The sequence below is a fragment of the Eretmochelys imbricata genome, chromosome 15 (genome assembly GCF_965152235.1).
Source record: "Eretmochelys imbricata isolate rEreImb1 chromosome 15, rEreImb1.hap1, whole genome shotgun sequence".
NCBI classification, from domain to species: Eukaryota; Metazoa; Chordata; order Testudines; family Cheloniidae; genus Eretmochelys; species Eretmochelys imbricata.
This window is the reverse complement of record NC_135586.1, coordinates 9,538,853-9,560,318: the sequence shown is the minus strand read 5'-3', so window position 1 is coordinate 9,560,318 and position 21,466 is coordinate 9,538,853.

The window sequence follows — 21,466 nt, the reverse complement described above, 5'->3', positions numbered from 1 at the left end:
AGGCAGCATTAGAATATGGCCTGCTCAGGACTGGGTATTGTTATTTGTACTGCAGTAGTATTTATGAACCTCAGTCAGGCCTGGATCATCCAAGATAGAGACTCTCTTTGGGTTGCCCATTGGAAGGGAAGGATGGTCTTTTGGTCAGAGGCACTGGACAGAGACAGGAGCCCAGGCTTCCATTCCTGGCTCTTCCACAGGCTCCTGCATGAGCTTGTGCAAGCCACAGTAATTACAAGGGCTGGGGGGATGTCATTCAATCACAGGTTAACTCTACCACGGGTTTTGGTCCACTTGAACATCCAGCCAACAGAGGGTTGTCATACCACTATGCAAGACAATTGCCCTATCGGGGGAATAGCTCTTTAGAGCAGTTTCCCTGAAGTTTGTGTCTTTTTCAATGAAGAGAGAATACAGCCAGCCGTGTGATGCAATGATTAAGAACAGATGAGGACATTTAAGTCACTAGCACACCTCATTAGGATGCTGCTGGGAACAGTGTTCTCTTTTGCATTTGTAATCAGAGGAGTGAAGCAGATGGGGACTGCTTTAGTTTAAAGTGATGTGTCTATTAAAATAATACCATTAGATCCTCTCATAGAATCATAGAATATCAGGGTTGGAAGGGACCTCAGGAGGTCATCTAGTCCAACCCCTGCTGAAAGCAGGACCAATCCCCAACTAAATCATCCCAGCCAGGGCTTTGTCAAGCCTGACCTTAAAAATATATAAGGAAGGAGATTAGATCACCTCCCTAGGTAACGCATTCCAGTGTTTCACCATCCTCCTAGTGAAAAAGTTTTTCCTAATATCCAACCTAAATCTCCCCCACTGCAACTTGAGACCATTACTCCTTGTCCTGTCATCTGCTACCACTGAGAACAGTCTAGAGCCATCCTCTTTGGAACCCCCTTTCAGATAGTTAAAAGCAGCTATCAAATCCCCCCTCATTCTTCTCTTCCGTAGACTAAACAATCCCAGTTCCCTCAGCCTCTCCTCATAAGTCATCTGTTCCAGTCCCCTCATCATTTTTGTTGCCCTTCGCTGGACTCTCTCCAATTTCTCCAAATCCTTCTTGTAGTGTGGGGCCCAAAACTGGACACAGTACTCCAGGTGAGGCCTCACCAATGTCGAATAGAGGGGAACGATCACGTCCCTTGATCTGCTGGCAATGCCCCTACTTATACAGCCCAAAATGCCATTGCCCTTCTTGGCAACAAGGGCACACTGTTGACTCATATCCAGCTTCTCGTCCATTGTCACCCCTAGGTCCTTCTCTGCAAAACTGCTGCCGAGCCATTCGGTCCCTAGTCTGTAGCCGTGCATTGAATTCTTCCGTCCTAAGTGCAGGACTCTGCACTTGTCCTTGTTGAACCTCATCAGATTTCTTTTGGCCCAATCCTCCCATTTGTCTAGGTCCCTCTGTATCCTATCCCTGCCCTCCAGCGTATCTACCACTCCTCCCAGTTTAGTATCATCCGCAAACTTGCTGAGGGTGCAATCCACACCATCCTCCAGATCATTAATGAAGATATTGAACAAAACCGGCCCCAGGACCGACCCTTGGGGGCACTCCGCTAGATATCGGCTGCCAACTAGACATGGAGCCATTTATCACTACCCATTGAGCCCGACAATCTTTCTACCCACCTTGTAGTGCATCCATCCAGCCCATGCTTTTTTAACTTGCTGACAAGAATACTGTGGGAGACTGTGTCAAAAGCTTTGCTAAAGTCGAGGAATAACACGTCCACTGCTTTCCCTTCATCCACAGAACCAGTTATCTCATCATAGAAGGCAATTAGATTAGTCAGGCATGAGTTTCCCTTGGTGAATCCATGCTGACTGTTCCTGATCACTTTCCTCTCTTCTAAGTGCTTCAGAATTGATTCCTTGAGGACCTGCTCCATGATTTTTCCGGGGACTGAGGTGAGGCTGACTGGCCTGTAGTTCCCAGGATCGTCCTTCTTCCCTTTTATGCTGAGTCACCCTCCCATCACGCCTTGAGAGCAGATTAGCCCTGCCCTCCCTGATCACTTTTGAAGGAAGAGCGCCGCAGCCAATCCCTGACTCCTAAACCACTTCAGGCCTGGGAGGCTATGGACACGGAAGCACCTTGCAGCAGTACAGCTCTTACCCTACTGTGTGGGCTGAGTGCTGGGGTGGGGGCTAAATCCCATGTGCGCTCTATTACCAGGCCGCAGAGATAGTGAGGGGGTTGGCCTGGGCGTGGACAGTCTGCAGTGATGGTACTTGAACTTCAACCCGTGCAAAACTGAACAATTGCACCCAGGCAGCTGGTTCCCAAGGAAATTCTTGCTGTGTTAACTTGGGCTGAGATTTAGTGTAGTCTCTGTAAAGATATCTAGAAAAGTGCCCTGCACTGCTGTTCCTATACAGTACCTTTATAGCTGTGCTTAGCGGGGGGTGGAAGGGAATAAATCTCTCCTTATTATAGTCCCTTGCAATCAATCCAGGAACCATGCTCTTTTGGATCCGTACCATTCACACACAGGGTATGTCTACATAGCAGCTGGGAGGTGGGATTCCCAGCTCAGGGAGACGCACACTAGCTCTGCTTGAGCTAGGGCCAAACAATAGCAATGTGACCGCAGCAGCATGGACAGCAGCTCGGGCTCACCACAGGAGAACAATCCTGCCTGACCCGAGCCATCCCTTGGATATGGCGAATGGGGGCAACCGCCCCGGGCCCCAGGCTTTGGGGGGCCCCGCGCTTGGATAAAATTGTGAGGAGGCGGGTGGGCAGGTGAGGTGGGAGGCAGGCGGGCAGACGGGGGTTATGGAGGTGAGCGGCGACCACCGGCAGCCCCCCTACCAGAACACCTGCCTCCCCCGCAGTGTCTCCTGCCTGCTGGCAGGCCCCACCAATCAGCATCTCCCCCTCCCTCCCCGTGCCTACCACGTGCCGCGGATCAGATGTTTCACCTGCGACGTCAGGAGGTGCTGGGGGGAAAGGAGAGGAGCAAGGGTGCAGCGCGCTTGGGGGAGGAGGAAGAAGCAGGGCGGGGGTGGGGCGGAGTGGGGGCAGGGCCTGGGCAGAGCACTCCCTGGCGGATTAGAAGCTCAGCACCTATGTCCAGGGCTCCGCACCCCGCTAGGGACAGCCCTGTGCCTGACTTCCCGGTTACGTACTCCGACGGCTATCCTGAGCCATCGCACATGCCGCCACCACCACACCGCTAGTGTGTCCATCTGTCCAAGCTGGGAATTACGCCTCGCAGCATCTGTGCAGACGTACCCACAGGCGCTGGCATTGTCTCCTAACATCAGGGCAGCTACGAGACTGGGCCACGAACAGGCAGACTGAAGTCTGAGGAATCCCACTCTTCAGGGGGATGGCAGCCTGCAGTTTCTTCACTGATTGCGTGGATTGAGCCTAGCCTAGAAGACACCACCCAGCTCTCCCTAGTGCCAGGACTTGGGTGATGAGTATTGTATACAATGGGCCTCCAGTTTGAAGGAATGTAAAATAGCTGTTACCACTCAAGAAAGAGATCTTAGAGTCACCATGCAGAGTTGTCTGAAAACATCTGCTCAGTGTGCACAGGCAAACAAAAATGCAGACAGAATGTCAGAAACCATTAGGAAAGGGACAGATAATTAGAAAGAAAATATTATGATATTATATATATATATTATAATGCCACTATAAAAACCCATGGTGGGCCCACATCTTGAATACTGCGTGCAGTTCTGGTCACCCTGACTCAAAAAAGACATATTAGAATTGGAAGAAGTACAGAGAATGGCATCAAAAATGACGAGGGGTGTGGAACAGTCATTCTTATGTTGTAAAATAGAACCTGCTGGATAGAACCTTCCACTGCTCGTCTGTCTCTGGCGCTCAGAGGGTGCTGAGAGTTGCCTACAGACAAGCTGAGGCTGTCTAGTTCTCGCAGACAGCTTTTTCCATTGGACCCAGTGAGGAAGGGTAAACTTGTGGCGTTCAGAGTTTGGGGAACCCTTTCAACTACCGCTTTTGTTTTTGGTTTGCAAAAGTAGTTAGAGTGCATACATTTTTCCTGTCATTTAAACCAGGGCATTTTTTCTTTTAGGGAGTTTTGGTTGGGAAAAGCCACATATTTTGTAGCTAAAGAGACGCCTGGGCCCTGTGCAGGGGATAGAAGAGACCCTGTGAAGCTAGGTTGGCACGGGAAGCTGGGGACCAGCTGTATTTATCCTTAGAATTTTTCTCTCCCTGTCCTCTGCTCTATATTTCAGTTTCTCCTCAGCCATTTGCAAACCAGAGAGGATTTGAGTCAATCTTCTCTGCTACCCCCACCCTGCCCAACATTCAGAGAATCACAGTCATACTAGACACAAGCTGTGTCTGTGACATGCTTTTAACAGGGGAAAGTATATCTTCACAAAAACTGAGCCCTAACTGTATCCACCCACCCTTAGCTTCCTCAGCCCATCGTTTCATGGAGAGTTAAAAGGGTCTTGTGCTTGCATTACCCTTGCTGCATTACACGGTCCTTTTCACGCACCCCGTGCTGCTGCTGCACCGTGGACCGTAGCGTGCCCTCCACTACAGGCCAGGCCGCTTCAGCTTCAGCAGCTGGTTCCTGCTCTGGGCTGGAGAGAAGGCACGCTGACATGACACTAAACAGGGCCTCTTTAAAAAGAGCAGCAGGTGTGCAGAAGATGCCCCGTCACTCTCCGTTTGCAAATTAGCTTGATGCTTATTTAATGAATTTATTATGATTATTACTTTTATTTTTAAATCTTTAATTCCTGAAGGAGTCACCTTCGGTGCCGAAAGGCATCCCATCACGGAGGAGGAGGCTGATAGATGAATTGATTGCCTGCAGCTGATTAGTAATTATATGCAGAACACTTCAGCTCTAACTACTGTCACTGTTCGAGAGGGATGAGGCTGGTGGCAGATTGCAGGCATCCCTGGGGAAAGCGCCTGGCTGGCACATTATTAATAGGGGCTGGGGAGCCCTAAGGCATGGGGATTGGACTTCTGCCTTTAGCTGCAAGGCATAGTGGACCCCCAACCTGTGACACCAGCATGTTCAGTGCTGAGATCATAGAATCATAGAATATCAGGGTTGGAAGGGACCTCAGGAGGTCATCTAGTCAAACCCCCTGCTCAAAGCAGGACCAATCCCCAACTAAATCATCCCAGCCAGGGCTTTGTCAAGCCTGACCTTAAAAACCTCAAAATGAAGGAGACTCCACCACCTCCCTAGGTAACGTATGCCAGTGCTTCACCACCCTCCTAGTGAAAAAGTTTTTCCTAATATCCAACCTAAACCTCCCCTACTGCAACTTGAGACCATTATTCCTTGTTCTGTCATCTGCTACCACTGAGAACAGTCTAGATCCATCCTCTTTGGAACCCCCTTTCAGGTGACTGAAAGCAGCTATCAAATTCCCCCTCATTCTTCTCTTCTGCAGACTAAACAATCCCAGTTCCCTCAGCCTCTCCTCATAAGTCATGTGCTCCAGTCCCCTAATCATTTTTGTTGCCCTCCGCTGGACTCTTTCCAATTTTTCCACATCTTTCTTGTAGTGTGGGGCCCAAAACTGGATGCAGTACTCCAGATGAGGCCTCACCAATGTCGAATAGAGGGGAACGATCATGTCCCTTGATCTGCTGGCAATGCCCCTACTTATACAGCCCAAAATGCCGTTAGCTTCTTGGCAACAAGGGCAGACTGTTGACTCATATCCAGCTTCTCGTCCACTGTCACCCCTAGGTCCTTTTCTGCAGGACTGCTGCCTAGCCATTTGGACCCTAGTCTGTAGCAGTGCATAGGATTCTTCCGTCCTAAGTGCAGGACTCTGCACTTGTCCTTGTTGAACCTCATCAGATTTCTTTTGGCCCAATCCTCCCATTTGTCCCTCTGTATCCTATCCCTACCCTCCAGCGTATCTACCACTCCTCCCAGTTTAGTGTCATCTGCAAACTTCCTGAGGGTGCAATCCACACCATCCTCCAGATCATTAATGAAGATATTGAACAAAACCGGCCCCAGGACAGTCCCTTGGGGGGCACTCCACTTGATACCAGCAGCCAACTAGACATGGAGCCATTAATCACTACCCGTTGAGGCTGATGATCTAGCCACCTTTCTATTCACTTTATAGTCTATTCATCTAGCCCATACTTCTTTAACTTGCTGGAAAGAAAACTATGGGAGACTGTAACAAAAGCTTTGCTAAAGTCAAGGAATAACATGTCCACTGCTTTCCCTTCATCTACAGAGCCAGTTATCTCATCATAGAAGGCAATTAGATTAGTCAGGCATGACTTTCCCTTGGTGAATCCATGCTGACTGTTCCTGATCACTTCCCTCTCCTCTAAGTGCTTCAGAACTGATTCCTTGAGGACTTGCTCCATGATTTTTCCAGGGACTGAGGTGAGGCTGACTGGCCTGTAGTTCCCAGGATACTCCTTCTTCCCTTTTTTAAAGATGGGCACTACATTAGCCTTTTTCCAGTCATCCAGGACTTCCCCCAATCGCCTTGTGTTTTCAAAGATAATGGCCAATGGCTCTGCAATCACATCTGCCAACTCTTTTAACACTCTCAGATGCAGCGCATACGGCCCCATGGACTTGTGCTCATCCAGCTTTTCTAAATAGTCCCAAAACACTTCTTTCTGCACAGAGGGCTGGTCACCTCCTCCCCATGCTGTGCTGCCCAGTGCAGCAGTCTGGGAGCTGACCTTGTTCGTGAAGACAGAGGCAAAAAAAGCATTGAGTACATTAGCTTTTTCCACATCCTCTGACACTAGGTTGCCTTCCTTATTCAGTAAGGGGCTCACACTTTCCTTCACTTTCTTCTTGTTGCTAACATACCTGAAGAAACCCTTCTTGTTACTCTTAACATCTCTTGCTAGCTGCAGCTCCAGGTGCGATTTGGCCCTCCTGATTTCATTCCTACATGCCCGAGCAATATTTTTATAATCTTCCCTGGTCATATGTCCAACCTTCCACTTCTTGTGAGCTTCTTTTTTATCTTTAAGATCCGCTAGGATTTCACCGTTAAGCCAAGCTGGTCGCCTGCCATATTTACTATTCTTTCGACTCATCGGGATGGTTTGTCCCTGTAACCTCAATAAGGATTCTTTAAAATACAGCCAGCTCTCCTGGACTCCTTTCCCCCTCATGTTATTCTCCGAGAGGATCCTGACCATCAGTTCCCTGAGGGAGTCAAAGTCTGCTTTTCTGAAGTCCAGGGTCCGTATTCTGCTGCTCTCCTTTCTTCCTTGTGTCAGGATCCTGAACTTGACCATCTCATAGTCACTGCCTCCCAGGTTCCCATCCACTTTTGCTTCCCCTACTAATTCTTCCCGGTTTGTGAGCAGCAGGTCAAGAAGAGCTCTGCCCCTAGTTGGTTCCTCCAACACTTCACTAGGAAATTGTCCCCTACGCTTTCCAAAAACTTCCTGGATTGTCTGTGCACCGCTGTATTGCTCTCCCAGCAGATATCAGGGTGACTGAAGTCACTGAAGTCACGCAGAGAACCAGGGCCTGTGATCTAGTAACTTCCGCTAGTTGCCGGAAGAAAGCCTCGTCCACCTTATCCCCCTGGTCCAGTGGTCTATAGCAGACTCCCACCACGACATCACCCTTGTTGCTCACACTCCTAAACTTAATCCAGAGACTCTCAGGTTTTTCTGCAGTTTCATACCGGAGCTCTGAGCAGTCATACTGCTCTCTTACATACAATGCAACTCCTCCACACTTTCTGCCCTGCCTGTCCTTCCTGAACAGTTTATATCCATCCATGACCATACTCCAGTCTTGTGAGTTATCCCACCAAGTCTCTGTTATTCCAATCACATCATAATTCCTTGACTGTGCCAGGACTTCCAGTTCTCCCTGTTTGTTTCCCAGGCTTCTTGCATTTGTGTACAGGCAATTAAGATAAATCGCTGATCGTCCTGCTTTCTCAATATGAGGCAGGAGCCCTCCCCTCTTGCGCTCTCCTGCTCGTGCTTCCTCTCGGTATCCCAATTCCTCACTTACCTCAGCGCTTTGGTCTCCTTCCCCCGGTGAACCTAATTTAAAGCCCTCCTCACTCTTCAATGCTCTTCCCTCTCTTCATTAGGTGGAGCCCGTCTCTGCCTAGCACTCCTCCTTCTTGGAACGCCATCCCATGGTCAAAGAATCCAAAGCCTTCTCTCCGACATCACCTGTGTAGCCATTCATTGACTTCCACAATTCGACGGTCTCTACTTGGGCCTTTTCCTTCCACAGGGAGGATGGACGAGAACACCACTTGCGCCTCAAACTCCTTTATCCTTCTTCCCAGAGGCACGTAGTCTGCAGTGATCTGCTCAAGGTCATTCTTGGCAGTATCATTGGTGCCCACCTGGAGAAGTAGGAAGAGATAGCGATCCGAGGGCTTGATGAGTCTCGGCAGTCTCTCCGTCACATCGTGAATCCTAGCTCCTGGCAAGCAGTGGACTTCTTGGTTTTCCTGGTCGGGGCGGCAGATAGATGACTCAGTCCCCCTGAGGTGGGAGTCCCTGACCACCACCACCTGCCTCCTTCTCTTGGGAGCAGTGGTCGTGGAGCTCCCATCCCTAGGACAGTGCATCTCATGCCTTCCAATTGGCAGAGTCTGCTTCTGCTCCTTTCCCTCAGATGTATCATCTGGTCCACTCTCCGCATTAGTACCTTTGGAGAGAACATGAAAACGGTTGCTTATCTGTATCTGCATTGCTGGTACATGGACGCGCCCCTTTCTTCTTCTGGAGGTCACATGCTGCCAAATTTCTTCACCGTCCTTCTGTCCCCGCTGCACAGCCTGCTCTGAATCTTCAGAACGTTGTGTCCGTAGACACATATCCTGACGTCTGTCCAGGAAATCTTCAGTTTCTCTTATGCAACGCAGGGTCGATACTTGTTTCTCCAGACCTTGAACCTTCTCTTCCAATATGGAGACCAGCTTGCACTTTGTACAGACAAAGTCGCTTTTGTCCTGTGGAAGAAAAACAAACCTGGCACATCCTGTGCGGGTCACAACAGCTGAACGCTCATCATCCATATTCCCTTCCTTCTAAGAGCTTCCTCAGGTGTTGTAGGAACTACTCAGAGAAGCCTGCACGATGAAAGCCTCAGTGGGCTCTCCCCAGGTGAACTCCCAGGCAACTTCTCTCTGTTAGCCTCTCCGCTGTTCGCTGCTCAGCTGGTTCGCAGCTGACTGGCTTTTTATAACAGTCAGGCCCACTCAAGGCTCACCTGACTGGAGGCCGCTCACCAGAAATCTCATCACATGGGGGGCTCAGCCCCATGGCACCCAGGCAACGATTGACACTATGGTTTTAGGAGCCACACATTAGCCTCCTAGGTTTGGAAGTCTGACCTTGAGGTCTTTCTGGGGTCTGGCTGTTTCGACCCCATAAGCCACCTCTTCGTTCTCCCCCTCCCAATTTTACCTGCATTCCAGCGAGGAATGAGAGCTTCTGGGCCTACTGGATCAGCGCTTTCATGCAGCTTGAGATACTCTGGGAGACGGCTCGGCGGATCAGCAATGAGCTATGAAGCCTTTCCAGTGTACGTCACTGGCCGAGACTCAGCTGGGGGCTGGATGCTGTAGTAACCAGAAGTTGCTACTATCTGATGAATGTGCAATGGCTTAGAAAATGAAATGGTGTGTTCTGGGTCTGAGTTTACAGCGGTCTGCACTACAAAAACTACCAAGGCACCAGGCTGGGACTTAGTCGACTGCCCTGGATCTTGGGAAAGTGTGTGTCTCAGTTTCCCCATCTGTAAAATGAGGCTATTGCCACCCCCACTTTGCAACGAGCTTTCAGCTCAGTGGTTGAAAAGCTCTCTCTAAGCTAAACATAAGTAACTGGTGGTTGCAGCAGAGGTCATGGAGCACAAACTCCCCTTTCCCCTAGCAACGATCCATCTGGCCCAGGGCTGAGACCCCTCTGTGGGGAGGTTTGCATTACCCCACCCATGCTACCCCCATTAAAAACAAAGGAATTCGGTCCCCAGAGCTGACAAACTACCGCATTCATTCCCCAGCCTGTCTTCTCCCCACCAGCTTTCTGTAGGCAGTTTTTGTAAGTACAGCCTCCATAAACTTTATCTGGTGCAGGCTGATGCTCCCAGCAAGAACAGCCAGTGCTCTGCATGCGCAAGCACCTGCCCTCACAGAAGATCAATTATGGTGCTTTGTGTTTCCTTCTGAGCTGCAGCACATAGCTGCTGGGACAGGCACAATAGCAGGAGGCGCCTAATGGAGAAAATGGCCAAGTGGTGATTTTTCATGTGTGATAAATAATAGGACTTCTATTTCCCCTGGGTTTTGCTTTGCAGAGTCCTCCAGGAGAAATGCGTGGACCTATGACCCTGAGAGAGAAACACCAGAGGGGGCACGGAGAAAGGAACGCTAACACGACTGCAAGGAAACTGCCTAATTGCCAGAGCTTTCAAATCATAGAATATCAGGGTTGGAAGGGACCTCAGGAGGTCATCTTGTCCAACCCCCTGCTCAAAGCAGGACCAAGCCTCAATTTTTGCCCCAGATCCCTAAATGGCCCCTGCAAGGATTGAACTCACAACCCTGGGTTTAGCAGGCCAATGCTCAAACCACTGAGCTAAGCAGCAGAAGCAACAAATGCGCCTGACAAACATCTCCTGGCTCCCAGGGCCTTTTGTTAAGTGCAAAGGAAGCAGAGTCATCTTCTTGTGCCCACACAGGCTGGGTTGGCAGAGCTGTGCGAGGGGGGGAGGAGTAAAGATAGAGCTGGAAAGTTTGGCGGTCAGGGTGAAACTGGTGCATGCTGGGAATGAGGTGTGGCGACAGAGGGGGAGCAATGGGACAGCACGAAGGCAGTATACTGTGATGGAGGGGCAGTGGCAGGCCCAAGAAGAAGCCTGCCCAGCCCCCAGGCTAGTTCTGGCCTTGCTTGTGTTGCTTCAGACTCCCTTCCTCCAGCGCCTTCGCAGCAGCTTGGAGAGGAACAGGCAGCCCAGCGTTGCCCGGGGCAGAGTCAGAGAGTAGAAAAGCGCTATCGCGAAGCTCTGGCTCCTTGCCCTCTGCCACTGGAAACAGGCACCGGTGGGTCCTGGACCTTTCATGCCGGGAGGGGAAACAGTTCTTGTTCTTCATGGACAGACTGAAGCTTGTACCGCCCTGATGCTGTACACAACAGTGATTCCTGGCCCTTCCCTGGGCACTTCTCATCCACTCCCCCGTCCTCCAGGCCATGCAAGATGCAAAGGGGAGCCCCGGTCCATAGGAGCCAGGATAGCTCAGGGAGGCATCTAAGATCATTTAGCATCCACTATTGCTTCCTCCTTGTTAACCTTTGCCCCTCATTTATGGAACGGGGCAGTCAGAGCACCTGCGGCACCCTCCTCTGGTACTTGCTTGTTGGATCATTTTGCAGTCCCACCATCACAGCCTGCTCAGAATCCATCATCCCCATCCCACGTCCAAACATCATTTCCCCTTCAACAGCTCTGACTCTTCACAGCCAGGGCGGATGCTTTGCTGGTTTACAAGACACAGGCTGGCCTGCACCCTCCACAGCCCTTTGCGCTATTCTGCTTCACACATCACATTGGAAGTGTGGCGCTGTATCTGAAGCCCTTCAACACCCAGCTCTGCTGCAAACTCAGCGTATGACCCTTGGTTAGTTATGTTGCCTCCGTGCCTCAGTTTCCTCAGCTGTAAAATGGGGATAATACCTACCTCATAGCAGAGGTGGAAGGCCTAATGAATACTTGCAAAGTGCTTTGAGAGGCTTGAATGGAGGGCACTATAGCAGTGCCAAGCAGTCACCATAGTAGTATAGGAGGGAAGAGTGGAGCACGCGCTCTGAAATGTACATTCGAAATGCCAGCTTCGCTTTCAGGCCTGTATTGCAACAGATGTGTCCAGTAGCAACATTCTTACCTCTGCTGTGCTTGTCAACCTGTGACATCCTTCCAGAGAAAGGGCACTTACGTGCTGATTAGCATCCTGTGTTGGGGCCATAAGCCAGGGGAGTCGGCAAACAGCCTAATGGGCTGTAGATCATCTACCTTTTGCCGTGGAAACAGTAGCCAGCACCTCTGCTTGTGCCACCCAGCAGGCTGAGTGTGGACGCTGAACTTGCTCACCCCGCTCTAAGTCCTTACCTGCTTGGCAGCACTTCACACCCTGCAAGCTGGCATCACCCGGCCCGGGACAGCTGCACAGAAATCAAGCCTGTCCCTTTGAATGGAGGACAGATGGCGACTGTGAGGAGGCAGTGAGCTGACATAGCCTGGGGTGCTGCAGGTCAGAGAGGAAATACGGCGCATTGACAGGACAGGGTGAGAGAGACAGGGGGTATAAATCAGGATTGCGATGGGGTGAAATGGTCTTGCCGGGGGAGAAGAGGACTGCAGGGAGGGCTGGCATGAGCTGTTTTACTGGAACAGAAGGAAGAGCAGAGCCCCAGCAGCTTTCCGCACCAGGACCCCAATTCTTCCACTGCCAGAGATTGCCTGCTCCCGCAGGCAAAGCACCATTTTATCCTGCCGAGCCCCACTCCACTCCCACCCTGCCCCTCACAGTAGGCATGCAGCCCCTTGCAGCACTGAGACCGTATCTAGCTAAGGAACTTCTGGCCTCCATTACCGGAGTCTCTGAGCACCTAGCACCACACAAACATTTGTGTATTTATCCACCCCACACGCTGCCATTGTCCCCATTCTGCACATGGCCCAGAGATGTAATGTTCACAGCACCCACTTCAAAGTTAGATAAAAACGTATCTATTCCTGCTGGAAGGCTGCAATGTAACCTTACTTTATTTCCGAGGATTCAGAACAATGTCAGACAAGAACCCCAAAACAGAGAGAGAGAAAACAGACTGCTCCCAAAGGCACCCAGGCACAGCTCACCCCATTTTGCTCTAAATTGGCTCTTTCCAGTCTGACTCTGCTTGCAGGCTTTGCTATAGAGCCCCTACCCTGCAAGCAGGGCCAGGAACCCCACTCTTGTCGGAGAGCTTGGAATTCCAATACAGTCTTCCATACACCACGAGAGAGACTAAGGTACATCCACATTGGAATCAGCGGTGTGAGTGCAGCACGTGTGACATACCTGAGCTAGCTTTGATCTAGCTAGCGCTGGTACCAATAGCAGCAAAGCTGCAGCAGCAGAGACGTCGCTGCAGGCTAGCCAGCTGAGTACGTACCCTGGGACCCCGGTGGGACCGCACTGCTGCAGCTTCCCTGCAGTTGGCACCCATGATAGATGAGGCATGTATCCACACTGCAATCACACTCCCCATGGCAGCATAGGCATGCCCTACCTATCCCACCTAAGGTCACACAGGCAGTAACAGGGCTGGCATTTGAACCCAGGTCTTCCATGCCATTGCCCTTACAAGTGGACCATCCTCATCTAAGTGCTTAGCTCCCACTGAAGGCAATGGGAGTGGGTGTCAGGATTTCAAAACCCATAATGGGGCCCCTCACCTCCAGCCCCTCCCATTGCCTCCCTGCTGGTCACTGGCTCACCACATCTAGCCATTTGCAGCTGACGCCTCCTTAGAAACTTGCTTAGAGGCTTGTTGGCAAAGGGAAGGCTCAGCATGGAGCCTATTTGCAGGCTAATGTCATCTAGAGAGCCCAACCCCCAAGCTTTGGCAGCTGTCATCACAGGCAGGAGCTGCTCTAGGACTGGTACCTGCAGGGTGCAGTGGGCCTGTGGGGGGATCTTGCAAAGAAAGCAATTAGATAAATCATCCCAGTCCCACCTGCGTGGCCCATTGGGTTGGCACCTCAGGAAAGCCAATGAGGAGGGAAGGGGCCCGAAACAGTCTATTGCACAACCCAGGAAAAGTTTGCAGGGGCCTCTAGGGGCAGACATGGACCTGAGTGGTTCAGAGACCATGGGAACGGCACCTTCCGAGAGCGCTGAGTTGGTGCGAGACAGGGGGAGTCTGTCCAACCAGTCTGCATAGGACGAGGAGCCCAGACATTCTCAGTGGCCATGCTAGTTTGTGCCCAACCACTAGCTTGGCAGCGGCTCCTGGCAGGAGCCGCAAAGCAGAGTGATGGTGACAGCCACCTAGATCACACTGACAGCAGAGAATTACCAACCAAAGCCACTCGCTGGAGAGGTGTCTGAGGGGCTCTAGAGAGCTGGCTGGGTTGCAGTGGTGACTCCGGAAGAAGGGATGAAGTAAGGGATGTCAGGACTAACCTCCAGACCACAAAACACAGGGAGCTCCCAGACAAGGAAGGGCTAATCTGCTTTCTTGTTTGCCTACAGCTAGCTTCAGCAGCAAAGCAGTGCCTGACCCAAACTCTCCCCTGCTAGGGACTCTGGACTGGATCCTGCTCTCATTTACACTGAAGTGCATCTGGAGTTACTCCAGCTTTACACCAGCTTAACCAAGCATGTTCTCTAAGCAGTGAGCTAACCCACTCTTCTCACATTGCCCTGGAACTAGTCTAAAAACTGTCACCAGAAAGAAAACCAAGAACAAAGAACAAAGACAACCACTCATCACTCCTGTTCACATTTTGCTGCAATTTATTCTCTCTGATTAGGACCAACATGGCATCTGCAGCCCCATCTCACCCAAGTTGACTGCCCTGCGGAGCAACAAGCACCCTGCAGTGAAGGCCTGTAACCCAGCCCTTAGTAGGGTAGACAAAGCAACATGCTTAGTGCAGAGCTAACACTCTAATTGCCAAAGCTGCACTGGAAGGAAGGAATGCTCCCTCCCATCGTTATGGAAATCATTTTGTCATCAGATGCAAACAAGCATTAGCCTGGACCACTCCAGCAGCTAAAAATAACCAGCTGTTTCTACCGGGCTCACTTGGCTTGGAGCTCACTGGCTCAGAGACATGTAATAGGTTATCACTGTCCAGTCGACTCTCTGGACAAGCCCCATTCCCAATAATTAGGGGACTGCGCTGCTGAGGCACTTGTGACTTGTGCTGTCTCCACGTGCATTCTCCCCTGGCTCATCAACGTGACCAGAAGGCAAGGGGATGCCACAGCACTCACGGGTCACTCACGTTATATAACTCTGATACATCTTTACATGGCAATCCCGGCTCCTACAGGCAGCACATACAGGACTGATGTTAAAAACCTCCTCAAACGTATCACCTCCTCCAACACCACTCTAAGGGGTAAGGGAACCTGCACCCCACGCAGAGGATGGCTAGCCTGCTTTCTTTACAAGCAACCAAAACTTACCACTGGTGTGTCCATGTTATTTGTCATTATGAGGACTAAAATTTTAACCACTAACTATCAGTAATTGTCACTTTCCTCTTCCACGCATAGACCAAAAGGAAAAAAAATTATCTTTAAGAGTAAAAATATACAGAAAGGGGGAAGTTAAAGACAAATGCTATGGGCAGTCATAGAAATTTAGTGCCCCCATCTGTGGTCAATTCAATCCAGCAATTACTCTAAAATACTAACATTGAATTGCCAGGCCTGACCCATGAAGTTTGGATCTGGTGGATGCAAATTTCCCCAATCCAAGGAATTCTGGCTCCAGTGTTCTGATTCAGACCACTGGGTAACTGACTTCTGTCAATTAGAACTTGGAAAAATACACCACAGCTAACTATAAGCAATTTTTTTGTACCAGTTAAATCTGTTTACTGCCTCAGCTTCTCTGACTGGAATCACTGCAAGGTTGTATAACACAAGCAAAGAAAACATTACAGGTTGCATTCAACTCAGTGAGGTCTGAGGACATTATGTTGACATTTAAGATTGTAACCAATTTACTATTTCACTACTGATCTTTATAGCAGACACATCCAAATGGGATGATGGACAGAGCTTAGAACTGGGTCAGAGTTTGGTACCACTATTTTTTTTTTCCAAAGTGGCCCTTGCTTCCTGCTCCAGTTCAACACTGCTTAGCTTGTGAGATCAGATAGGAACACAAGGTCTCTGGGAGCAGAAACATACACATACCTGGACATTCCCTACAATAACTTTTCTAAGCATCAGAGGAAATCAGTGCTGTGTGTTGTATTTTTTTACCCTTCCTCCCCCCTCACCACCTTGAGATAATTGTGTTCTCCTACAGCCTAACTTAATAGACTGGTGCTTACAGGCATTCATGAGTTGTGTCTTTAATATGGTACTGGAATATTTGCCCTATAAATTCTTAAGAACAGATTTATAGATCAGCTATTACTAGCATTATAAGCTATTAATAAATCAGTTATAGCTACATTAAAAAAATGCATTTCCCCCTTTATGTTGGCGTAACAAACATATAAAAATTGACAAGAGACAGAGTGCAGCAGTTAGAGGAGAGGCTCCTGGATTACAGCTGCAGTTGTCTGCACAGAAAAAATAAATAAATAAGAGGCCACCGAGTAAATCTATAGAGAGATTTACAAATGGGAAAGGGAGGCTGAGCTGGCCCCCTGCAAGCTTTGAGTGAAAGGGGCCCTGGTGCTCATGCATTTCCTTGTCGAAAGGGCTCTCCACCATTCCCCATCCCTGCCTTCCTACAGCATTTCAGAAAACAAAGGACCTGGCCCTGAAATGCCTGCCTTTCCATGCCCACAATGCTGGGTATGTCGGGGACTTCCCCTCCCTCCCTGTTTGGTAACAGTCTGAATGATTGGCCGCCATAGTTTGGCTCAGAAAATAATGATGACTTGTTATTTATTGATGTAGCTCTGCCATGGAGTGCTCCACTCACCACAGGTGACACCCCCCTTGGGGCAATTCTGGGAATTAGCTCCACCTGATTCAGTGCCCCCTCTCTTCTCTTCTCTTCTCCCATTGCATTCTTCTGCCACTCACAGAGTCGCAGTCCAGCTGCTTTGTGACTTGCCCTCCAGCCAGGTTCACCCTGATGTCCCCTTTCCCAGTCTCTCTGCACAAGCAGTGTCAGGCAGGCCTCGCACCTGCTGCTTCAACTGTCACTCCCACAGTGACTCAGGCTGTCTTCCCATTCACTGCCCCACCCAATACCCCTCTGCAGTGGATGGTAGGGAACCCAGGCCTGCCCTCTCCTCTGGGTTCCAGTCCAGGGCCTAAGCCCGCAGTTAAGATCTGGGTCTTCACGACTCTCTCCAGAGCACTTGCAACCCCACCCGCCTGGTATCGTCCGCAAACTTTATAAGTGTTCTCTGAATACCATTATCTAAATCATTAATGAAGATATTGAACAGAACCGAACCCAGAACTGATCCCTGCGGGACCCCACTCGTTATGCCCTTCCAGCATGACTGTGAACCACTGATAACTACTCTCTGGGAATGGTTTTCCAACCAGTTTTGGACCCACCTTATAGTAGCTCCATCTAGATTACATTTCCCTAGTTTTTTAATGAGAAGGTCATGCGAGACAGTATCAAAAGCTTTACTAAAATCAAGATATACCATGTCTACTGCTTCCCCCCTATCCACAAGGCTTGTTACCCTGTCAAAGAAAGCTACCAGGTTGGTCTGACACAATTTGTTTTTGACAAATCCATTGTGACAAAGCTCTGTCCTTATCTCCGTGGGTCCTGTGTTTCCTGGCGTATTTCACTAGCCTCAGAGGCTCACTGTGACCCTCCACGGAGCCCTTCCCTCTCTAGAGGCAAGGGTCACAGCTTACTGAGCCATTTATCATCATAAGCCAGCAAGGGAGGTGAGGAGAAGCTACCCTCCTTTGCACAGTCTCTGTTGTTTCCCAGTCTCATGATTAAATGGGGGGGGGGTCAAAGGGGGGAGCCCAGGCCCGCCCTCTACTTTGGGCTCATTCCATCCCTCTCCCTCCATCGCTCACTCTCTCCCACCTTCACTCATTTTCACCGGGCTGGGGCAGGGGGCTGGGCTACCGAAGGAGGTGAGAGCTCCAGGGTGGGGCCAGAAATGAGGGGTTCAGGGTGCAGGAGGGGGCTCCAGGCTGGGGCAGGGGGTAGGGTGTGGGAGGGGATGAGGGCTCCGGCTGGAGATGTGGGGTTAGGGGTGCAGGAGGGGGCTCAGGGCTGGGACAGCAGTTTGGGGTGCAGGAGGGGGTGCGGGGTACTGGCTCCAGGAGGCAGTTTGGGTGCGGGAGGGAGCTCAGGGCTGGGGCAGGGGATTGGGGTGCAGGCTTTGGGAGGGAGTTAGATTGCAGGAGAAGGTTCTGACCTTGGGCAGGGGACTGGGATGCAGGAGGCTATGCGGGGTGTGGGCTCTGGGAGGGGACTCAGAGCTGGGGCAGGGGGTTGGGATGCGGGCTCTGGGAAGCAGTTTGGGTGAAGGAGGACATTCTGATCTAGGGCAGGGGGTTGGGGTGCAGAAGGGGGTGAGGGGTGTGGGCTCCGGCTGGGCAGCACTTACCTCAGGCTGCTCCCAGTCAGCAGCGCAGCGGGGCTAAGGCAGGCTCTGTATGGCTCCCAGAAGCTGCCAGCATATCCGCCTCCTAGGCGCAGGGCCGGCCAGGTAGCTCTGCGTGGTACCCGCGCCTGCAGGCGCCACCCCCGCAGCTCCCAAAGGCTGTGATTCCTGGCCAACAAGAAATGTGGAGCCAGCACTCGGTGCGGGGGCAGTGCACGGAACTTCCCTGGCCGCCTCTGCAACTAGGGGTCACAGGGACATGCTGGCCGCTTCCGGGTGCCACATGGAGCCAGGGCATGCAGGGAGCCTGCCTTAGCCCCACTGCACTGCCGACCAGACTTTTAACAGCCCAGTCAGTGGTGCTGACCGGAGCCGCCAGGGTCCCTTTTCGGCCAGGTGTTCCTGTCAAAAAACGGACGCATGGCAACCCTGGGTGGTAGCCAGTCAGGCAGCCTACTGCAGCCCAGCTGCGGTCCCTCTGCTGCAGGCTGGGCTTCCTGACACTGTCTCTCACTGAGCGCGTACACACCTAGCCCAGTGGGGACCCATCTGCTGCTGATCACTAATCTGTTGCAGTGTGGAATAGTTTCCCCAGGGAAGCAGTGGAAGCTTCATTGTTGGGCTAATTAGAAGTATACTAGCCAAGCCATTAGAAAGATCGCAGGAGGAAACAATCCTGCACTGGCATGGGGATGAGCCAGGGGTCCATAGGTCTTTCCCACTTGCTCCTGCAATTGGGTTACTGAATTGATGTGTTCCTGTGCCTTAGAACTACACCCAAGAGTTAAAAACTACTGCAAGGGTGGGAGACAGAAATCCTGACTGCTGCAGGAGAAATCCCTTGTTTGTATTATGGCAGCCAGACCCGGGCCCTAATGCTAGCTGGGCACTGTACACACACAGCAGTGAAGAGCGTCCCTGCCCCCGGAAGATAGGTAAGGCAAAGGATGGGAGGGAAAACAGGCGCACACCGAGGGGAAGTGACTTAGCCGCTGTCACGCAGCTGGGAACAGAAGCCAGTTCTGCTGGCTCCAGGGCCCTCACCACCAGATCACATCACCTGCCTGCCTGGCCACTTCACCATCTCACAGCCAAAGGCAGGCAGCTCCCTTGCAGCAGGCTGGCAGCCACCTGCTGCAGGCAAATACACCAGGCTTCAGTGTTCCCCTGTATCCCCATTTGTCTGCTCATCCACCTCTTGGGCCTTTGCAGAAGCCTAGGTTGCTAGCTCTCCGAGCCAGGGCCTGACTTTGTTTTACCTGTTGGCACAATGCCCTGCACAATGGAGCTCTGACCACTGATTTGGGGCCTCTGGGAGCTGCCACTACTGCATTATATCGTGGTGATGCCTCGGCTCCAGCGAGGCTGGGGCCCCGGTATGCTAGGTGCTGCACAGAGTGAATGGCAGCCCCTGCCTCAATGACTTCGCAGTCTAAAAGATTGTGATCGGGGGTCATGTCATGTCATGGGAACTGAAAGCCGATCACCGCTGTGCTCCATTTCTGCAAGCAGGTGTAGTGTCCGCTGAGTGAGGGACACAACACGTCATCTTTGACAGCTCTTGTACTAGTTTAGCAACTGACATGGGAGCTGCTCCATGCTCCAGAACCAATAGCAATCTCAGAGAGCTGCTACGTACCCCAAGCAGGAGAGCGTGTCTGTAGCAGTGGCCAGCTTACAGACAGGACTCTGGCGCCCGTGCAGCACACGTGTGCCCTCAGAGTCTCATTCACTATTCTCTTTTTGAACGACGATGGCTTCCCTAGGAGGTGCTGTTGGGCAGGGTGCTCAGGGGCCCTGCTGTGGCTTGTACAGCCAGAGCCGCAGTAGGAGAAGTGAGAAGTGCTGCACTGCTCCAGCAGCAGGAGCCCCGAGGGGCTCTGCCAAGAGCTGCGTGAGGAATGGGTTCCCCAGTTTGCCGGCAGGTCCAAAAAATAGTTGTTGGAGGTTGAACCAAAAATCATTCTTTCGTTTTCCATTTCTCAGCAAATCAATGTCAAAAAATTAGTTTGGAAATGTTTCATTTGACCCCAGAAATGAAATGCTTCATTTTGACATTGAGCTTGTTTTAATGGTTTGGAGTTTTTACAAAACTAAAACTGAAGGGAATTTAGAAGCAAAAAGTTGTTTAGAGTTGAAAAATCAAAACGTTTTGCTTTGAAAATGTTGAAATGAAATCTTGCCACTTTTTCACCTTTTGGTGTGGGGGGGAAGGGTACGCGAACGTGACAAATTCACAAAACATTGTGTGCCGCTGAACCTGCATTTTCCCCACCAAGACGTTTCACCAAAACAGCGCTGGTTCTGCCTCCCAGACGCTGAACAAACCGGCTGCTTCCAGGGACGAGGCAGGGAGCGCGGCTCTCAGCTCAGCATGCGTTGCCTCCAGCGCTATCCGGCCAGCGGCGCAGAGTGGAAGGGGACGGGTGGGGTGGTGGGAGGCCCCGTGTGTGCCCAGTCCTGCAGTGCTAGCCTGCTCCTCCCTCCCAAAATCACCGGCCTCCTAGTTGCCTCCTGCATAGGCAGCACAGCCGGAGAAGAGGTCCCTGCGACCATTCTCGAGCAGAGGCAGCCAGCCCCCCAGACAGATGCGAGGTGTGATTCCAGGCTGGCTCCATGACAGCTAGCAAGGAGTCTGGACAGCACTGTAGCCACGGTAGCACGGGAACCAGTGGCACGACTAACCCATGCCAAGTACTTACTCATGTGGTTCAGGGGGGTTTGTACTCGGCCCGGCTGAGCCACGCGCCTGCTGTCCATCGTACCATAGCTACCCTGCTATTGATACTCGTGCTCGCTCTCATTGAGCTAGCACAAGTATGCTTACACGAGCCAGGAAGCACTGAGCTGGCTCACAGTGTAGACTCATCCGGTCTTTTAGCTCCTGGTAGAAGCAGGAATCTTCAGCAGTATCTCCATGAACACTGGGATTGACCCCAGCAATACAGCCTCACCCACAAAGAAGCCTATCCCTCCAGGGCAGATGGACATGCCAGTTACTGCACGTCCCCGTAATCCGAACACTGAGGCACATACAAGACCCAGATACCTGTCTGGATATAAAAGGGCTCAGGTATAATTACGAGGAAGGTAGACTCCCTTCAGAGTGCACTTTCTGGAAGAAGCCAAGGTGTTCTTTATGCCTACATCGGTCCTGTGGGGTGTGGGACGACGACAGC